At 34.5% G+C, this 12114-nt stretch overlaps 1 protein-coding gene and 1 non-coding gene across 2 annotated transcripts in view; both read left to right on the top strand.

Annotated features, from left to right (window-relative positions):
• Window positions 1-12114, top strand: part of ttv (exostosin glycosyltransferase 1 ttv) — a 481148-nt gene that overhangs the window by 427909 nt on the left and 41125 nt on the right. The gene's annotated exons all lie outside the window — the stretch shown is intronic.
• TRNAS-CGA (transfer RNA serine (anticodon CGA)) lies at window positions 7196-7268 on the top strand. The gene has a single exon. It is a non-coding gene; the product is annotated as a tRNA-Ser (tRNA).

Raw genomic sequence — 12114 nt, 5'->3', positions numbered from 1 at the left:
ATAATTAGAAAATTTGATAAACATAGTTGGACTTTCTCTAAGGAATGGTATATTTAATTTAATGGTATGAAAGCTTAAAAAAAGGTAAGTTTTAGTTTAGACCTGAATTCTGTTGGACTTGTTATAGATCTTAGTTCCGGAGGGATTTTACTCCAAGCCTTCGGCCCAGATGCTCCGAAAGCGCGATCACCAAACTTAGTATTTGGCTTGCGCTTATGTTTCATCAGTCTGCCTACAGCTGATGATGTTGCTGATCTAAGAGTTGACTGCCTCAGATCAGTGTTTACCGGGACGCATAGTTCAGAGATCTAGGGTGGGGCCATTTCATTGATGGATTTAAACGCAATCCAGCACAATTTATACTGGATAAAATCATAAAATATAGTAAAACACCATCATTATTAGTAATAATTAAAATAAATTTACCTTTGCTGAAGATAGTATATCTTAAATCTAAAATAATCTGCGCGTGAAACCGACAAATGCTAGTGGCTTGGGTATAAAGTTAGTTGCGAGTGCATCACACATTTTCCAAAACAAAGCATTGTTAGAAATGGACAGTGGACCTTCTATTATAGATTCGTCAAAACAGAGGGTGGTTTATATTTTCGTCGTACAGGGCGAGGCAATTGATAGATGCGTTTTCATAGGTAGGGTTACCCGCATAAAATGATTCCGCGAGACTTAAGATGTGTTTTTTAAGGAGTGGAACTTCTTAGTCCCGATGGATTCGGGAAACCCTTATCCATTTGAGTATAATAATGCCGTGTTAATTCAATCCCGTACAAGAAATGATATGTTAATAATATTCGATATGTAGGTTGGTACCTACGTTAGGTTTAGCTGCCCCGAAACATATTTATTTATATTTTCTCCTTCGTGTGTAGTTATTTGATTTTTTTGTACAGGCATACAATAAATTGATTTTTTTACGAGCATCGTAATGGTAGCCCATCTTTTAACCCAAGATCTCAACCATTAAAATTGCAACTTCCGTAACTTAAGATACAAAACAAATAACTGTTTCAGCTTTACGGCGTGAAAATTCACCTTCTACGACCTCGTCCCGAACATAAACATAAACAAGCGTAGTCGTTACGATGCTCTGTTTGTTGAAAACTGCTACGAGCTCAGTAGTCGCTACAGCTCGCGTAGAGTGTGGTGGATTCTTGAAGATCGGAGCTGGTGGTGTTGAAGCTGTACTTGCTCGAGGCAAGTGCATTTTTTTTTCATTAATTTTGTGTAACGAATGCCGCTAAATGACCTCTTTGTTGATTACAGCTATAAAATGTGTACAGCCTTTTTTTATGTCCTATGACTATGGCTAGGAGTGAACTGATATTTGTCAAGAGTTTCGTGATTTTCCAAAAAAATGCTTGGATTTGACAATTATATTTTATTTTGTGCTTCGCGAAAACTAACCTAAAACTTTGCAATTAAATATCCAAAAATAAATGTCAATATTTCCCACTTAAAACAACTTGAATATGTTTTATTTTATTAATTTAGTTATTAAATATACCTACGACCTGTATTTATTTATTAAATTCAATAATTTCGGCAATTAAAAGACAAGAAAAAGGGTTTGCGTTTTAACACGATAATCCTATAAATTCCTCACCAGTGACTGACTGACTATCAAGCATTTCAAAATTTCAAGAAATTAAATTTTATATTTGAAATATTTACCTACTTCGCGTACAAAATTAATAACGATTAAATTGTATATTATTTAAATCAAAATAATTTAGCAGAGCTTTCGTTAAAATGGTAAGCGGAATTACCAAACTACACTAAATCATAACCAAAAATTAACATAGTACCTATTTATTATTTCATAATAAATGTAGATGTAACTCAATAACTGACAATGAAATAAAGCGGTTTCCTGTTTTTTTAATTTCAGCTGGATTTGCGTGAAGGGAAGATGATATATATATTTTTTTACAAAACCAAATGATCAATTTAATTAATATGGAAATTGGCAATGGATCAGTTTGTATTCATACTAATACCAACTTGAATATTTGTTATAGCTTTATAATCATAAAATGGACCCTAAGGGAGCTTTACCATTGTTAAAAAAAACACATTAAGTCTCCAAGTCCTGAGTCTAACCAAGTAGTAACAACTTGCCAATGATCTCTTTGCGGAAGTGGAGGTGTGCGATGACGCTGCAATTGAGTCACCGTAATTTGGGGCAGAAAAAGGCGTCATCCTTTCTCTGTTCCAGGAGACTTGTAATTTGAAAAGGAGATTGCGCTACCCCAACCAACACCCAAAGTAATCGCAAGATTACTGTACTTACCAGGTTGGTGATTCTTTGGTTTGATGTCCAGCGGGTACCGCACTTGGAAGAACGTTCGATTAATCATAAGTCACCCATTTCACATGAGCTAATGCACACAATCGGCGAGCATGTGCTACGAATAATGAGAGTAAAACGGAGGTTTGTCTCTTCGGTCTTTTGTCGATGACGGTTGGATTGTTACTTGCCGCACTTTTTGTCGGTGCGTGCCCGCTTCATGTTCGAAATCAAGCGCGGAGTTCGAATTCCTGATCTACGGTTGGTGGGAGCAGAACAAAGCTGACAATACCAAAAAAATGACAAACGTCATAACGAAACAGGAAGAGCTTAAGACGCCAAGTTAAAATATTTTAAGTTGGATTTCTTTAAACTTTATTGATTATATTTTTATTCATAGCAAGGGAATTTGCTAATGTGGGAATCGATCGGGAGAGGCTGGTTTGGGAGACGATTTGACCTCTCAACCCTTTTCTCGACCCATCACCTTGCGCCGCAGCGGAAAGGATGTATTCATATGTCCGTCACTCCTGTACACACTGATCCCTAGATTCCTACCCAACTCTCATACCTTTTACCTTCCCAGAACGTCCCCTCCTCCCGTTCCTTAAAAAAGACCCTCCACACAGCATCCCAAAATATGATAAAGGCCCTAAGGGAAATTATTTTTTTCAGGGCCTAGTGACTGTGTAGGGTTATAATAATAATAATAATAAATAATTATTCTAATTAATCCATACGCCTGGATTTTCTTTCGCCCTGGCACCCCCAATATCAATGGTGGCGACGCGACTCCAACAAATCCAACGCTTTCTTTGTCAATTTGTACCGTATTGTTTTATATTATAAGACATTTCATTGTTCAATGACAAAGTGATTACCATTCTATTCTATATGACCTCTTGTAGGTTTTAGTACCTAGCGGTTTTGTCACTTAATTCATCCAAAAGACACCCCTAATGTTATTGGGCAAGTTGGATGCTCCCCTATTCGCTTCTCCTTATTATCACTTAAACCGAGTTTCGCACCTGAGCGGGGCCAGCTGTTTCCGATAATTTGATTGGACAGCGAAACTAACATGGCCGCCAGTGCAATATCGGATAACCAATTCTCAATTCTGCGCTCCGGATCATCATCCGCTCCCTGGGGGATATCTCAATCCAGTCCGTTTGTTCATGATGCTGATTTTGGTATAAGATAGACCGAATGTTCTCGGTTAAAATCATATTTTATATACAATGCAGATCTTAGATCAGCATTGCAAAACGTAGACCAAAAAATTTTAATCAAGAAAACAGTTTTTTTTCATGAATATTTTTATGTTAAGATTTTACAGTGCATGGGTAAGATGGTACATCATGATATACAAATTTTATATTTGTTACATCTTTATATTTAAAATTATAGCTCGGTACTTCAGAAATCGTTGCTTGACTTATTATATAATATTAGTATAATGTGCCTTTTTATGCAGAGCTTAAAGTTTGACTCAATGATTCAGTAGTTTAGTGTTTGGAGTGATTGCCTGGTTAGTGAAAGGTCCCAGTTGTGGAAAAAAATCACGTGCCCACGAAATTTTGGATACTAGAAATCATCAATTGAAATTAATACTACCGAAAAATATTATTTTCTTCTATTAATTTACACTTTTAATGTAGATAGTAGTGTTTGTGAGAGGCGGGCAAGTGTCGCGGGTTTTTTTTAAACAAATCTACAGTTTTGTTCCGAAATTCATTATTATTCACCCTCAACCTTCAAAACAAGAGGAAGGTCACTGTCTTTTTCTGATTTCGAAAAACTCTATATATAGTAATATAGTATAGTATATATAATATATAAAGAAAAGTATCTGTTTGAAAGTGGTGGCGTGGATTAGATTTATTTATATAAATCTACAGTTTCATTCTGAAAATGAAGAAATTTTGCACAAGAGGAATGCACTGTCTACATGTGATTTTGAAAAATCTCTGTGAAAAGCCTGGGCAACGCCGGGAACTTTAGCTGGTTTTTAATAATTAAGAATTATTTTTAAATATTAGCAATATTTGACTTTCGGTGCAAATATTTATACAGTATTAGCTGGATGGTGTATTTGGTTGCCGAAATAACATATTTCCTTGTTGATTTTTCAAATACCTTTATTTTGATATTAAATATTGTGTAAATATTTGAAGAGCAGATCAAAAGGTAGAGTATATTGAAAAACTTTTAATACTTTAATAAAAGTCGTTCTCATCTCCTACATAAGGTTTGCGTATTCTTCGCCACCTTTGCTCTTTCAAAAGCTATTAAACTTGTAGGCTGTGAATGAGAAATGTGCTTTATTGAGAAGTATTTAAATTTATTTATTACTATTTCATATTATGTTTTTTATTGAATTGTAAAATGGAGACCTCAGCACGGGCAAGGTAGGCAGTGAGGCCCACATCGTGGTATATTTTAATGTTTTAAAATACAAAAATAAATACAACTGTTATTTTGTAAAATTATTCACAAAATAAATTTAAAAAAACTACCTTAGCGCTTGAAATCGGGTAAATAAATATAACTGTTTTTTTTTTTGTAAAATTATTCACAAACTAAATTTAAAAAAACTACCTTAGCTAGATTCCGTTTGGCAAGCGATTTTTATGTCCATTACCTATATTCTAGGCGACATGAGGCACAATAAGAATACACACTTGTTTGACTTGTGGCTTTCTCTGAAGAAGGAGGAAGCGTAACACGACTTTTTTCAATGTTGTAATAACATTTTTTTTAAGAAATCATGTCAACCTTTCCACTGTCAACAGTGGTACCTAAAATCTCTAAAACTACTATCCTCCATATAATTTTAAATATAAACCTCATCATTTTGGTATTCTTTTTCTATTCCTACAAAACCTATAAACACAATCTACTAAAAAAAGAACTGAAGAATTACGTTAAAACAGTTTTTTTTTTAATATGTAGTTATCATTCCTTGCCATAAAAAATATTAAGTGCGCACTGGTACCATACCACAGTTATTTACATATTCTACGCCTACAGTTATTCTCTCGGTGGTGCAGCCGTCCGTCGCCGGCCGGTCGTTGCCGCCCGTCACATGCAGGAAGTCAGTACAACCCCGGTCGAAGGTCACGTTGGTTGATGAATGAAGAGGTTTTTTTAAAATAAAATTAAGTATGTATATATTATAGTAAAATAATATAAAGTGTAAGCCATAAGAATAATTTGCAATGAAATTTATGAATAAATCAGAAATATGTGGGGTAACAGAGTAACCCCTCGTGGTAACCCAAGTTTTATTTGTTATCTTGGCATGCCGAAGGTTAAAAATATCACGGAATCAAAATGGCGGCTGCCCAACCCGTCTGATTTTCCCTCGCGTTTCTATCCGGGTTATCTCTGCAATATTGCCGCCCATTGTCTTCCATCGCTGCCTTCACTTTGTTGCAGCTTTGCCGCACATATTGAATCGCACGATGTTTGACATCACATCACGGCAATATTTTAAATATATGAAACACCTGCGCGTCATCTTCTCTCCCGGCACGGAGGCGGAAGGCCTGAACTTCGATCAGAATCGAAACTGAAGCCAGATCAATCATTGTCTCGGCTGAGTGGTGCCTCTCATTTCGCTTTAGGAAGCGGGTGTTTGTTGGGATTTTACTCATAACTTCGTCACATGAAGCGTATTGCTGTAACAGACAAAAAACTGCTCTATCTCTACCCCTGTGACCAAAAAACTTTGGTAATAGAATCTTCGTGGAATAATGGGCCCTAGAATTTTTTTTATTTATTTAATTATTTATATTGTATTTATTTTACATTTTAATTATTCCAATTACAATAATGATATAATCACTTTGATATTGTATTTACATATGTTTTGTTTAATGTTATAATAAAGTAAGAATGATGAGTAATGTTAATGATTTAGATATTAAAGTATTTTGTGAACACCTCACTAGCAGAACCTGTACTGAGATGTTCACAAGGTTTTTTTGTAGGTTGTTCATTGTCGTGCGTTGGTTATGTTATTGCACAGTTACTCAGACGCTGCGATCGTAATACAATAATATTTTTAATGTAAGGAATATACTGACTGCTACAAGCAGTCTATGTTGACAGCCTGTGATTGTATAGTTCTAATACGAAAATCATTGTAAAACAACTACGTTTCGAAAACGATGCGAAGAAGATCTCCTAGTTATGCATGCTTTACGCATACGCAAAATATTATTCTTGAAAATATATATCCTCTACTCGAAGCATCCCGAAATCAGCGAATAGCGTTTCTGTTGGATATGTGGAGGGTTTCTTTAGAATAACTTTGATGATTAGCTTCTGGACCACTTTGATCGGGGTTAGGATATTATTGTATGAACCTCCCCATCCAATAATTCCATGTTGAATTAATGACTGGATTAGTTCGTAGTACACTCTTTTTAGGTTACTGAGTTTTAAAATATTTCTTAATATTATGAATATATTTACACACTTTCTGATACGTTTAACCAATTCACAGATATGGCTCTTCCACTTCATATGTTGTTCTATTATCACTCCGAGATATTTAATTTCTGTTACTGAGTTAAATATTGAACAGCCTTGGATACATTTGTTTTTATTAGATTTGTAATTTTTTATAATTATTTAAGTTACTATTTTTTTGGTAAACTAATGTTTTAAGACAAGATTTTTTATGCATAGCGCCAAAGGGTAACAATTATTTTATAAGCAATAATTATTAGCCTGAAACACTCATCCACATTGAAAAATCTCGACGCCATCTAGTGAGAGGGTTAGCACTTACAATGCCTTTCTCATAAAAAATAAAGTTGGTTGTTTCATGTGAAAAAATGTAACAACTAGTATATATTGAATTATTTCGCGGATAAGAGATAAGCCGCCATAGCTCAGTGGTCAGAGCTGTCGACCCGAAATCGAAAGGACACGGGTTCAAGTCCCGTTGGCGTCATGTATCTTTTATCAGGAGATTTTTCAATGTGGATGAGTGTTTCAGGCTAATAATTATTGCTTATAAAATTATTTTAGTGTTTTGTAGTATGTTTTGTTAGAGTTCAATGAGAAAAGTTTTGTATCAAACCATTGTTTTAAGGTTTTCATGCTATTATTTTCTTGTTAGCTTACTACAGTGAAATTGATGTATTTTATAATGGTTGGATTATTTGTATAGCGCCGTTTCCGTGAGAAAAATCACCTCAATTTCTTTGCTACGAAACTACATAACGCCCTTCCAAATGAAATGGACGTTAAAAAAGTTCAACTAAAGGCGCGGAAATCATTAAAATTATGAAGTAACATCAACACAACTTACAGTCAACAAATATTAAGATTTTTTTATCTTGTCAAAATTAACATACATGTAGATGAGGAAATCATGATGTAACACCCATACACCAATCGTCTGCCTCAGAACAGGAATACCTAGTGAAAATAACTGTGATTTAAATACTTTAATTCGTATTTTTTAAACAGTTATTAATAAAAAAGAACTTGCATTACTTAGTTGCGCGATGCGATCCTCTAACTGTATTAGTAACAGGAAGCTTTCACGCATACACTATCACATTCATGTATCAGTACACAACATTGGCCTGTGGTTATATTTATTAGCATTCCATTTCTTTATGTAGTTGCTTAGTAGGTGGCCTAGTTGACATCGCGCTAGTGTCCCACTCAGGCGTAGTGTGTTCAATTCCTCGGCTGGCTAAGTCCTCCATCACAACACAAGCAACATTTTTAGCTTACTGTCGTGGTAATTGGAGATTTTCAAATATTGTCAGGTTATTCGTAACCCGGGGATGTTTGTCTTTCTTTTTAAAAATTAATGTTAAAAAAAAAAAAAAAAAAAAATTAATTATCGCACTTTGTGTAGGTAGGTACCTTTATAAAAGTATGTTCAAAATATAGATTTATACAAATGTATGCGTTCGTACTAAATTCACAAAGAAATTCTTTAATTTGTACATTCATACATACCGAGACAAGTGCACGCTATTGTCAACAACTGCTGAGCTCTGTTAAATTTATAAAAATTGCAGTAAAAAGTAATCAAACCTATATATTTAAGTGATCAAACAATAAAGACTTTAAAAATCCACAATCTACGTGATTAATAAGTTAAATTCTGCATTGCATTCCATTAAAAGTGTACGAATTTAAATAATACGGAACTGTCAAAATTAATTGTTTTCAAGATTACGTTCAAACTACATCAAAAGTGCTCAATTTTGTTTTTTGCTAAGTGTAACAGTGTTAAATCACCCAGTTTAAAAAAAAAAAAAATTTTTAAATCCAATTCTATTAATATAAAAGTAAAACTATCAAATATTGAAAGTGAAAGATTTAGCAAAAACAGCACTGTCATCTCTCAAGCTGAATTACAATATATGAAAATCTATTATCTCGCCTACTCATAACTCGGAAGTGGTTCAGTGGATAAATCGGTCACGCTGAAAGTTATATCAACGGCGTACGTTCGAGCCCCAACCAAACCAACTAAAAATTTTATATTTTATTTTTATTTTATTTAATCTCTAACGCACGACTGTTAAGTTGCGGGGCGCGTTCAAGGCCCAGAGAATCCATCGAAAATTGAATAAATTAAAAATATTAAAAATCTTCTAACTATGCCTAACTGCTTAGCATGTCCCGAATCGACGGGAACTACATTTGTATGCCTAGTATGTAAAGGAGCATACCATCTTCTCTGCGGTGGAATCACAGAAACCGCTTATCGACGACTGACAATGGAACGGCGCACTCAAATTAAATGCAAGAAGTGCGCAACCGTAGCGGTTGGCACTTCTTCCCAGGCGCAGTCACCGGTTTACGATATCAGTTGTGATAAACCCATTGGATCGGAGAACAGCGAAATCCTGAAAAGTCAAAATGCAATCATTTTACAAAATAATAAAATACTGGATACAATAACCTTCATGAGAAAGCAGTATGAAGATATTCTCCTCCGCGTGCGGGAGTTAGAAGATAAAAATATGGTGTTAACAAAACAAAATTCCTCTTTAGAATCCCGAATTGACCTACTAGAAGGCCAGCTTGAAAATGTCGAAAGGTCGGCAAGAGCCAAAAATATAGAGGTGAGGGGAATACCCGAAATAAAGGGAGAAAGTTTGAAAAATATATTCCACAATATATGCCAAACCATTCAATCAAAAGTAAATACTTCAAACATTGAAGCGTCCTACAGGACACAAAAACACAAAAATGGACCTATTGTTTTTAAACTGACCTCGAATCGCGATCGAGAACAATTACTATCGGATATAAAAGCCTTCCACAAACAAGCATCCAGTCCCGAGGAGAAGCTCAACACTCTGAACTTAGGGATTGCCGGACCAAGCTCACCAGTCTACGTTGCGGAACACCTGACATTTCGTGCTAACCACTTGTGGTACTTGGCCCGCAAAGCTACAAAGGAAATTTTTTTTAAGTATTCGTGGATCAAATCAGGGCAGATCTACGTACGTAGAGATATCGGAACACCTGCAATTCTTGTTTCTAATGCGGAGACACTGGCACTACTCTCACCAAATTCATCACAATTATAGTTCTAAAATTATCATGTGTAAAACTTTTATTGTATCGTATTATTATTTTTTTATTGTACTTGTTTTGAGGTATCACATATATTGTACTAGTGTCAGAATCAAGAATCCGGTAAAAGATACTATTCCTATTTCTATTGCTTTGAAACATCAACATTATTTTCTAACATTGCCAACAGTAAAAACTCTACATACAACTTGTTTTCTAAATTGCTCGCCAAGTTTTGTTCAGCTTCTAGTCTTCATCCAAAGTTTAGCTACCAACACCCTACACCAATTTAAAAAAATGGAAGATAATATAAATAATATTTTAGACAATTTGTCGCAGATTCCATGTATCGAAACAAGTAGTTCTGTAGAAGTTCAAAAAACCCTAAATAAATCCAACCTAAAAATATTTTCCATGAATATCAGAAGCATGAACAAAAATTTCAATGAACTAATGATACTACTTACAGAACTTGACTCAGACTTTGACTTGATTATTCTGAGCGAATGCTGGATCAGAGATAACTATATTCCTAAAAACATAAAAAACTATAATCAATACAGTACTCAGAATAACCAATTACAAAATGATGGCGTTATTATATACATAAAAAATCATATACAATACTCTATAAAGGAAATCACAATAACTCACTCAAATTGTCTTAAACTTGAAATAGAAAATAGCGTTACTGTTCTAACTATATACCGATCACCGAGCACTTCCAATATAACACCATTTTTAAACTCGCTTAATCAGTTTCTGGCATGTATTAGAGATCATGAAAATGTTCTAATTATTGGTGACCTAAATATTAATATTATAAATACAATGCATCCCCAAGCAAACGACTACATAAATTTATTAACTCTTCAAGGATTTATCCCAGCTATTACAGCCCCTACTCGTGTCTCAGAGTTATCCGCCAGTTGCATAGACCACGTCTTTGTCAAATGTAAGCTAAATATCAAATCTCTCATATATCAGTGCACTGTGACAAATCACTACGCTACTATCACCTCCATTTCTCATAAAATTCAAAAATTACCAGCATCCACTATACAACTAAAGAAAATTTCTTATGACACTCTCTTCAAACTGGTTTCCAATGAAAACTGGTCAAATTTCTACAAAATTAGCGATCCAAACTTAGCGTGTGAATCTCTCATCAACATCCTACATAAGCATCTGAAAAATGCCACATCCCACACACACAACAATCAAAGTAGTCGTACAATTAAACTAAAACCTTGGATAACTACTGGTATTTTACACTGTATCCGCAAACGTGATAAACTTCATAAATATTGTAAAAATAACCCCACTGACTACGCATCTCTCTTATTTTATAAAAGATACAGAAATGCCTGTAAAAAAATAACCTGTACGGCCAGAGAAGATTATTATAGGAAACAGATAGAGGAAGCTGCGAATGATAATAAAAAAATCTGGAACATTGTCAAAGAAATATGCTACACCGACAAAATTACCACACCCATAAATAAAATAACCATCACAAATAAAACACTAAATGCAACCGAAAATTCAGAAACAATCGCAAATCACTTCAACCAATTCTTCTCTACAATCGGATCGGATCTAGCAAATAATATTTTAAAAAGAAATAGCAAGTCTGAAAATAATCTTGCAAATACTATCTTTCTCGATAATCTGAGTTATGACCCTTTCAATCTCACACTAACAACAGAACAAGAAATCACTGAAATCATCAATTCACTCAAAAATACACACTCCACGGGAGTTGACAATATATCCACTAAACTAATTAAACACCTTAAACCAATCATTGCTAAGCCCCTTGTATACATCACAAATCTAAGTTTTCGAACTGGCCTTTTCCCAAACACTCTAAAACATTCAACAATTATTCCTATCTTTAAATCAGGGGACAGATCAACCGTCAATAACTATAGACCAATATCTCTACTGAGTCCAATCTCTAAAATAATCGAAAAAACAGTAAAACAAAGGCTCTACAAGTTTCTCGAAGAAAATAAAATCCTGTCAAAAAACCAATACGGCTTCCGCAAAGGTCTTAGTGCATCAGATGCAATTGCAGCTTTTACTAAATTAATTTCTGATAACCTCGATAAAAGTCGCAAGCCCCTCGCTGTATTCTTGGATCTGGCTAAAGCCTTTGACACTGTATCTCATCGCATACTTTTGAAAAAACTCTCACAGATAGGAATAAAAGGTGTTCCTCTTAAATGGTTTAAGAGCTATCT

The sequence above is a fragment of the Hesperophylax consimilis genome, chromosome 3, assembly GCF_061612785.1.
Source record: "Hesperophylax consimilis isolate HC1 chromosome 3, BYU_Hcon_1.0, whole genome shotgun sequence".
Classification (NCBI taxonomy): domain Eukaryota; kingdom Metazoa; phylum Arthropoda; class Insecta; order Trichoptera; family Limnephilidae; genus Hesperophylax; species Hesperophylax consimilis.
The sequence above is the reverse complement of the archived record's forward strand: the minus strand, read 5'-3'. Positions and strand labels throughout refer to the sequence as shown.